Source organism: Prionailurus viverrinus, chromosome A2 (genome assembly GCF_022837055.1).
Source record: "Prionailurus viverrinus isolate Anna chromosome A2, UM_Priviv_1.0, whole genome shotgun sequence".
Lineage (NCBI taxonomy): Eukaryota > Metazoa > Chordata > Mammalia > Carnivora > Felidae > Prionailurus > Prionailurus viverrinus.
Genome location: NC_062562.1, coordinates 8,826,904 through 8,837,359, shown reverse-complemented (window position 1 = coordinate 8,837,359; position 10,456 = coordinate 8,826,904).

Genomic DNA, 10,456 nt, shown 5'->3' with positions numbered 1-10,456 from the left:
AAAAAAATGAGATTCGATTAAAAACATCTTTCGTTGAAAGTAGGGACGGCCTGGTGGGATGACGATGACGATAATGATAGAATCTATCGCTTATATAGCACTTCACCTGTGCAAGACACGGTTCTGAGCTTACAAACAATTCTATGTAGTAAGTCGCTGTTGTGCCCATCTTACAGATAACAATACTAATAATTGTTGAATGCCTGCTGAGTATCATTTTCATATGTGTTAGCTCATCTAATCTTCGCAACAGTTTTGTAGATAGGTCCTTTTTAAAAAGATTTTTTTAATGTTTTGTTTTTTTTTTTTTATTTTGTGAGAAAAAGTCAGGACGTGAGCAGGGGGAAGGGCAGAGAGAGAGGGAGACACAGAATCCGGAGCAGGCTCCAGGCTCTGAGCCATCAGCACAGAGCCTGACTCAGGGTTCAAACCCGTGAGCAAGATCATGACCTGAGCTGAAGTGAAACGCTTAACTGACTGAGCCACCCAGGCGCCCCTAGATAGGTCCTTTTATTACGTCCATTTTACACAGGGTGAAACTGAGGCTTACCGTGTAGTGCTCCTGAGTACCTGGCACGCATATGCCTCAATTATGGCTGTAATCAAAGAGGGAGTGAATGGATCTTGTTCTTTGTACTCTCCCAGCCTCATGAATGCATTCCGTGCATTCATTTATGCAGCAAATATTTCTTGAGCACCTACTATGTTCTAGGTTCTAGGGGTACAGCAGTGAACAAGACAGATGATAAACAAAGAAATAGATTTCAGTTACCTAATTCCAGGTGGGATTAGAAATCAAAGAGAAGGAAGAAGGCTGCTCAGGCCAGCTAGAGAGAGGTCCCCATGCAGGTGAGGAGGAGGAATATTCCAATAAAGACAAAGCCTTCAGAGGGATGAGGGTGACATGCCTGAAAGACCCCAAAAAGTCCAGTTGGGCCAAAGCAGGAATAAGCAAGGAAGAAAGTAAGCAAGTCAAACAGACAAGGACCGGGAGGTGGGCAGGGAGTGTCGGGTGAGCAAGATAGTTGGATTTTACTCTTAAGCATAAAGTGGAGCCTCTGGAAGGTTTTTAGTAGAAGATGATGGAATCTGATATGAGATTTAAAAGATCATTATGATCGGGGCGCCTGGGTGGCGCAGTCGGTTGAGTGTCCGACTTCAGCCAGGTCACGATCTCGCGGTCTGTGAGTTCGAGCCCCGCGTCGGGCTCTGGGCTGATGGCTCGGAGCCTGGAGCCTGTTTCTGATTCTGTGTCTCCCTCTCTCTCTGCCCCTCCCCCGTTCATGCTCTGTCTCTCTCTGTCCCAAAAATAAATAAATGTTGAAAAAAAAAATACATGGTCAAAAAGATCATTATGATCCATGCAGCACCTGGCTGTCTCAGTGGGTAGAGCATGCGACTTTTGATCTCCAGGTCTTGAGTTCAAATCCCACATTGGGCGGAGAGATTACTTTAATTAATAAATAAACAAAGAAATAATCATTGTAATCCAAAGAATTAAATAAATACCCATGAGTTCATACTGATGTAAATAAATGAATAAAAAATGGGCAGGGGGCGGGCACCTGGGTGGCTCAGTTGGTTAAGCATCCGACTTCAGCTCAGGTCATGATCTAACAGTCTGAGTTCGAGCCCTGCGTCGGGCTCTGTGCTGACAGCTCAGAGCCTGGAGCCTGCTTCAGATTCTGTGTCTCCCTCTCTCTCTGCCCCTTCCCCACTCATGCTCTGTCTCTCTCTGTCTCAAAAATAAATAAAAACATTAAAACATTAAAAAATTAAAAAAAAAATGGGCGGGGGGGGGGGAAGAGACCATTCTTCCATATAGAAGATGTTCAATTAATAGATGTTCAATTAATAAGTGTAGAAAGAATGAGGGAAATAGGAAATTATCATGAGGCAAACACCACAATTACAATTTGCAGCAGGCGAGATCTACCAATGGGTGCTAAAATTTGTGGATGAAACTGGAAGGAGAAACACCTACCCTAAAAGTATCTCTCCCAAAATATTTATTAACTACTGGGTTTTTTTAAATATATGTCCACAGATTGTTTGATATGCCTCCTTCCAGGAGGTGGAGCTTAATTCTCCACCTTGTTGGGTGCGGGCTGGATTTAGTGACTTGCTTCTAAGGAATAAAGTTATGGGAAGGGAAGCAACGAACTTGACAGTGGAGAAATCTGGCAGACATTACCTCAACCAGGTAATCAACATTGTCATCATAGCGATGAGTCATGTGCCCGGACCCTTGATATGATGTGATGAGGAGGACACATCACCTCCTCAATATCGTCACTTAAACCCCCAAACTCAATCTAGTCGTGAGAAACCATCAGATGTTTGTCCCAACTCGAGGGAGAGTCTACAAAGACCTGACTAGGATACTTCAAAAACGTCAGGATCACGAGAAACAAAGCCTGACCAAGACACTGGCACGACTTAGAGAAGTCTTAGGAGACGTGATAAATAAATGAAATGTGGTGTCCTGGATGGGACCCTGGACCAGAAAAGAAAAGGACATCAGAGAGACAACTGGTGTCACTCACATTAAGCCTGTAGTTTAGTGAACAGTCTTGTGCCAAAGTTAGCTAACCTCTTAGTTGTGACAACTGTACCGTGGTTATGCAAGATGTTCTCATTCGGGCCAGTGGGTAATGGGTAGACAAGAACTTTCTGTGCCTCCTTTGCAAATTGTCTTAACTCATTGAGCTGCCATATTAAAAATGCTGTACACTGGGTGGATTTACACCCAAATTTGATTTCCCATAGTTCTGGAGGCTGGGAAGTCTAAGATCTAGCCAATCCTAGATTGTATATCCTTGCTATATCCTCCCATGACTGAGAGAAACAGCGAGAAAGAGGAGAGAGCAAAGGCACACGAGCACTGGCTCCTTTATAGGGCGCTAATCCCATTCTGGAAGTCTCCATCCTCATGACATAACCACCCCCAAAGGTCCCACCTTCCAGTACCATCCCATCGGGGCTGGATTTCAACATATGCCTTTAGGCAAGGCACATACATTTAGTCCATAGCACAAATCTTCTGTAAATTGAAAATTATTTCAAAATACCAAGGTTTCTGAAGAGAAGACTCTTCAAAAGTTCATTTGGCTTCCGTGTGGAGGATGTTGAGGGGAAGAGGGGTGGTGGGGCAAGAAAGGCCTCAGGGAGGCCAGAGGGACAGGTTATGGTGGCTCGGATTCGAGTAATAGCAGTGAAGACGGAGAAAAGCGGCTGTATTCGGGGCCCATGGGTCATGTTCAAGGACTGGGCATCGGGGTAGAGATAAGAAGTAGGTTTCAGGGGCGCCTGGGTGGCGCAGTCGGTTAAGCGTCCGACTTCAGCCAGGTCACGATCTCGCGGTCCGTGAGTTCACGATCTCGTGAGATCTCGAGTGATCTCGCGTGAGTTCGAGCCCCGCGTCAGGCTCTGGGCTGATGGCTCGGAGCCTGGAGCCTGTTTCCGATTCTGCGTCTCCCTCTCTCTCTGCCCCTCCCCCGTTCATGCTCTGTCTCTCTCTGTCCCAAAAATAAATAAAAACGTTGAAAAAAAAATTTTTTTTAAAAAAAGAAGTAGGTTTCAGGGGCGCCTGGGTGGCTCGGTTGTTTGGGCCTCTGACCTCGGCTCAGGCCATGATCTCGCGGTTCGTGGGTTCGAGCCCCGCGTCGGGCTCTGTGCTGACAGCTCAGAGCCAGGAGCCTGCTTCGGATTCTGTGTCTCCCTCTCGCTCTCTGCCCCTCCCCCGCTCACGTTCTGTCTCTGTCTCTCAGAAATAAATAAAAATGTTAAAAAAAAAAGTAGGTTTCAGTTACTCTACATCCTTGCCAATATTTGTTATCTTCTGCGTTTTTTAAAAAAGTATTTATTTATTTATTTTGAGAGAAGGAGATAGAGAGCAAGCAGGGAGGGTCAGAGAGAGGGAGACAGAGAATCTCAAGCAGGCTCCGCGTTGTCAGTGCAGAGCTCTGTGCAGGCTCAAACTCACAAACTGCAAGATCATGACCTGAGCTGAAACCAAGAGTCTGACACTTAAGCGACTGAGCCACCCGACTGCCCTGGTTATCTTTTTTTTTTTTTTTTTTTTTTTTTATAGAAACCATCCTAATGGGTGTTATCATTGACGTTTTTAAAAATGTTTATTCACTTTTGAGAGAGAGACAGAGACATAGTGTGAACAGGCAAGGGGCAGAGAGAGGGGGACACAGAATCCGAAGCAGGTTCCAGGCTCTGAGCTGACAGTACAGAGCCCGACGTGGGGCTCGAACTCACGAACTGTGAGATCCTGACCTGAGCCCAAGTCGGACGCTTAAGTGACTGACCCACCCAGGTACCCCTCCTTTTTTTTCAAGTTTATTTATTTCGAGAGGGAGAGAGATTGCCCATGTGTAAGGTGGGGAGGTGCAGAGAGAGAGGGAGAGAGAGAATCTCAAGCAGACTCCACACAGTCAGCACAGAACTTGACACGAGGCTTGAACCCACAAACCATGAGATCATGACCTGCGCCGAAGTCAGACGCTTAACTGACTGAGCCACCTAGGCGCCCCCTCACTTATTTTAAATAGGCATTATCTTTATACAGTCTTAAATTCAACACGGAGGAGACATAGGATGGGCCGTGAGCACGTGAAAAGATGTTCAACATTATTAGTCGTCAAAGAAATACAAATAGAGTCACAATAATATAGCAGGACACACCCACCAAAATGGCTAAAATTAAAGACTGACCACAAGTGTTGACAAGGGCTTGGAGGAACCATAACTCTCACAGCCGCCAGTGGGGGTGCAAAACGACACAACCACGTTGGAAGGCAGTTTGGCAGTCTCATAAAAAGTGAAATGTGCACTTACTGTGTGATTCAGCGCATTTCACTCCGACGTATTCACCCGAGAACGTCTTTTTTTTTTTTTTTTTTTTCACATAATCTCCACAGGCAACGTGGGGCTCGAGCCCACAACCCCGAGATCAAGAGTCACACGCTCCACCGACCGAACCGGCCAGGCACCCCTACCCGAAAGAACTTTTAAAAAAGACATGTGTCCTCAAAGACTCGCTCAGGACTGGTCGTGGCCGTGTTATTTGTTAATCGCCCAAAGTGGGAAATGAGTAAAAGTGTATCAACACGTGATAAATAAATGAGTAATAAACTCACGTAATAAACAAAATGAAGTGCTGTGCACCTAAAACTCACGTTGCATCTCAATTATATCTCAGTTTCTAAAAAAAAAAATGTTCAGACACTTAACTGACCGAGCCACCTAGGCGCCCCAATATCTTTTTCACTTTATGAAAATGATCAAAACTGTCAGCCTCGCTCTGTACCCTTTTTCTCCTCACGAGATTAGCCCTACCCACACTAATCCATGTAATGGTTTGAACAGTGACCCACAAAAGGGTATCCTGGTGTCCTAACCCTTAGAACATGCAAATATGACCTTATTTGGGGGGGGGGAAAAAAAAAGACGTAATTAAGTAAAAGATCTTGAAATGAGATTATCCTGGATTAACCAGCTGGGCCCTAAAGTCCACGGCCAGTGTCCTTATAAAAGAGAGGAGGAGGAACACAGACACTCTCATGGAGGAAAAGTCCACATGGAAACCGAGGCAGAGATGGTCCTGACACAGCCACAGGCCCAAGAACGTCAAAGATTGCCAGCAACCACCAGAAGCTGGAAGAACTACAAGGAAGGAGCCTCCAGAAGGAACAGCTCTGCCAACACCTTGACTTGGGACTTCCAGGCTCTCTCCGCAGGTCCAAATAAATAATCTGGACTTCTGAAATGAATAAATGCCTGCCATTCTAAGCTACCTTGTTTGTGAGCATTGGTACCACCGTTCCAGGAAGCTGATACATTACGTATATAGAGTGAGTCCCTTGTGTGTCCTAGATCTGATTCTCTATTTTTTTTTTTAATGTTTATTTATTTTTGAGGGAGGGAGAGAGAGAGAGAGAGAGGAGACACGGAATCCGAAGCAGGCTCCAGGCTCCAAGCTGTCAGCACAGAGCCCCACATGGGGCTTGAACCCACGGACTGCGAGATCACGATCCGAGCCGAAGTCAGACTGAGCCACCCAGGCGCCCTTGGTTCTCTATTATTTTAACAGGAACATGTTTGGTTTGTTTATTCCCCTCTTAGGAGATTATTTTTCACTTGTTCACACGACATATGTTCACCGCTCACCTGGTTTGTATTCGACACTGCTCTAGGTGCTGAGGGACAGAGGTGACTATGGCCAAGTGCCCCCCTCCACAGTGGGGGAGGACAGTGGACGGTGGGCAGATATGTAAGTCAGGATGTGAGAAATGCCAGGAAGAAAAGTAAGGCAGGGAAGAGGAGAGAGAGAGAGACAAAAATGTTGCTTCTGATTGGGAGTTCTGGTGAGGGGTCCTCCGAGGAAGTGACATGAGTTAAAATCACCAGCCGTGTGTGATCCCCCGCGGCAGAGAATTTTCACTGTAATAAACGAGACTACAGGGAACTCTTGTATGTATCTGTTACCGGCTGTGTAAGAGGTTTTCCAGAGCAGACTTCTGGTCCTTGGGTGTTGCAGAGAGAGTAATACTCCAAATAGTCCCCTTGCTCCTCCCCAAGCCCCTACCCCGACCCCCACCTTCTCTGTCCCTTGCAGTCAGGCAGGACCACGTGACTAATCCTGGCCAGTGAAATGCAAACAGAAGGTACTTCTGGGTGGAAACCCTGAAAAGCTGACTTGGGAGTCCTCTCTTTTCCACAGAGCCAGCAACTGTGGGGGCTGCTGTTCAAGATGGTGAGGCTTCTGGTGGACTGGATCCCTGAGTGACTGTGTGGCTCAGAGTGACCCTGCTGAGCCGTTGAGATCATATTGTGTGGATGACCAACTCTGGGGTTAGTCGCTGACCCTTGGGGCTGCTTGTTACACAGAATGATCTTGCCTGTCCATCTAATACCCACAGGAAACCGAACCAATAACAAATGTATCTACATATATGTGTATCCATATGTGATATATCTTATCATGTATATATATCCTTTATATATAGATATATACGTGTATATATATCTATATTTTTATATATAGATAGATATGTGTATATATATCTATCTTTTTATATATGCACATGTGAAACAGAACCAGTAAGATATCCATATCTAAATCATCTATATCTATCTTATTCCTGTATATGTTTATCCTTTATTCTTTATATATATATCCTTTTGTATGTACATATGTATATATCATTTTATATATATATCTTCTTCTTTCAATCTATTTATAGACATAGAATTCTATCTCTATGTATTGATTGATCTATCTATACCTATATCTACACCTATCAATCTATAGAAAGATTTAGGGGCACTTGGGTGGCTCAGTTAAGCCTCTGAATTTGGCTTCGGGTCATGATCTCACGGTTCATGAGTTCAAGGCCTATGTCAGGCTCTCTGCTGTCAGCGCAGAGCCCATGTCAGATCCTCTGTCCCCCTCTCTCTCCGCCCCTCCCCCGCTCTCTCTCTCAAAAACAAATAAACTTTGGTTTTTTTAAGTCGAGAGTGATGCCAAGGCCGTGATCGATTTGACCTTCAGTGCTCACCTGCATGCACCCACCCACCTTTGCCCCCCATCTTCCTTATACCGACCTGGAAGTATTTTTGGCACTTGGGAGACAGTCTTCGAGAGCTCGTCCGCTGTCTTCCCGGTGTAGGCCTCACTGACAGAAATTCCTTTCCTGTTTCATCACCACTGGTTTCCCTGCCTTTGGATTTTGTCGCCGGCGAGCAGCGGAAGCCGGTGTATTTGGGAACCCCTGGAGCCCGGTCTTCTAGCACTCCTGCGCCCCTGGCCTCACTTTCTCTGCTTTCTGTTCCGTTCAGCCCCTCCATGGACTGGATGATGCCCATCCATTTGGGGGAGGGCAATCTACTTCACTGAGTTCACAGATTCAAGCGCTAATCTCTTCTGGGAACACTGTCACAGCTGCACCCAGAAATCAGGTTTAATCTGTGCAGCCCATGGGCCAGTATCACTTTAGAGTATAACGTTTCACTGGACCTGTACGGTTAACCATCACAAGTACACGACAGGCACATTTTCGGTTTTACCAGATACTTCCAGGTTCGTCCTCTCTTCCGGACCCTCCTTCTCCATGATCTTTGCTGGCTGTCTTCTGCCCACCCCTCGGCCATCAAGCTTTTCTCAGCAGTGTCCCTTGGGTCTCCCTGCTCGTTTTCTTTCCTTTTTAAAAAATGTTTATTCATTTTTTTTTTAATTTTTTTTTCAACATTTTTATTTATTTTTGGGACAGAGAGAGACAGAGCATGAACGGGGGAGGGGCAGAGAGAGAGGGAGACACAGAATCGGAAACAGGCTCCAGGCTCTGAGCCATCAGCCCAGAGCCTGACGCGGGGCTCGAACTCACGGACCGCGAGATCGTGACCTGGCTGAAGTCGGACGCTTAACCGACTGCGCCACCCAGGCGCCCCAGTTTATTCATTTTTGAGAGAGAGAGAGGGAGTGCGTGAGCAGGGGAGGGGCAGACAGGTGGGGAGGGACAGAGGATTCGACAAGGGCTCTGTGCTGACAGCAGAGAGCCCGACGTGGGGCTCAAACTCACGAACCTTGAGATAATGACCGGAGCCAAAGCTGGACGCTCAACCAACCGAGCCTCCCAGGCGCCCCTCCCTTTCCATTTTATGCTTTCTCTTTGGCCAATGCCATCCACACCTTGGCTGCAACTCTCATTCTGTAGATAGCCTCCGTATCCATTAGGACTTATTTTTTTAAGGATTTTATTTATTTTATTTTTCAAAAGAGAGAGAGAGAGCAGGGAAGGGGCAGTGAGAGGGAGGAGAGAGAGAGAGAGACAGAGAATCCCAAGCAGGCTCTGCACCACCAGTGTGGAGCCCGACATGGGCCTCGAATCCACGAACCACGAGATCGAGACCTGAGCTGAAACCAAGAGTAGGAAGCTTAACCGACTGAGCTACCCAGGCGTCCCCATTAGGATTTAGAGTACGTTGTTTTTTTGAAGGAGAGGAAAAGGGAAACAGTGGCTTACCCAAGAGAGACGTCTGTTTCTCCGTCGCGTTCGAGACCGCTGGAGCCGGGGTCTTAAAAAGCCTGAGACGCCGTGGCTCCTCTCCTATCTCTGAGCCTCACAGGGCCCCCAAGGCCCAACCAGGAGTCTCCCTGCTTTTGTCAGACATGTCCTCCATCCGGAGGGAGAGGCTCCCCACCCAGCTACCTCCTCTATCAGCCAGACCACCTGCACCCCATCGGGTCCTCCGCCTAATGGGTCACCTCCCTGGCAGCCTGAGAAATCATCCAAACATGCCAATCACACCCCTTCATGGGAACCAGAGGTCACCTCCCCCTTTTGTCACTACAAAGCCTGCTTTTTCATTTTTTTCTTTATTAAAAAATTTATCCCAGGGGCGCCTGGGTGGCTCAGCCAGTTAAGCGTCTGACTTCGGCTCATAGTCATGATCTCTCAGTTGGTGAGTTCGAGGCCCGCGTCGGGCTCTGTGCTGACAGCGCGGAGCCTGGAACGTGCTTCGGATTCTGTGTCTCCCTCTCTCTCTCGGCCCCTCCCCTGCTCGCACTCTGTCTCTGCCTCTCTCTCTCTCAAAAATAAATAAACTTAAAAAAAAAATGTATCCCAGCTTCTTGGTGATTATTTGCAAAATTTGCACTAATTTGAGCATGTTGTGTTAGGAATAAGCAATTTTCATTCTAAACTTTGGAGGCCACGACTTAAATAACTATGCTAATTTTCATCGCGAGTTTGGTGACTATTCTAGTTGTTTTGACCCTGTTTCTTGACTTGGCTCCCACGTGCGCCACCCCCATGTGGCTCCCCGCGTGGCATGCCGTGTCCTTCCCTCCTCCAGGCTGTGATTATATGTGAATAATAAATCAACACCAGTTTTTTCTATCCAGGGTTGGCTGTCAACGTGCGTGGCTATCTTGTATCATTTAGAGCAGACCCCTCCTTCACCAACAGGGTGGGTAGGAGGTGATCAAAACACTCAGCATTGCAGGGATGGCCTTCCATTGTATGTGACACCCAGGTTGCTTCTATCTTGTCCCTCCACCATTCAAGAATAGTGGTCTTGACGTCATGGCCCAAGATGGCTGATGGAGTTCCAGCCATCACATCCACATTCCAACAGTAGAGAGGAGAAACGCACTCCTTTTCCCTCAAAGTGGCACATACCACCTCCGTTCACACAGTCATATGGTTGTACCCAGCTGCAAGGGAGGCTGGGAAATGTGGCACTTTATCTTAGGCAGCCATAGGCCCAGATAAGTATCAGTGATTTTATGAATTTGGCTCAGACCTTGAAGGGCTAATTAGCCAGATGAAGGCCGATTGAGAAGTTTGGCCTTAGCCTGGGTCTTGAGGTTGAATGCCATCAGAGCATGAGGGGCAGGCCCAAGGCGTGCCTTGGGATCATTAGTGCGTAGTGATTTAAGGCC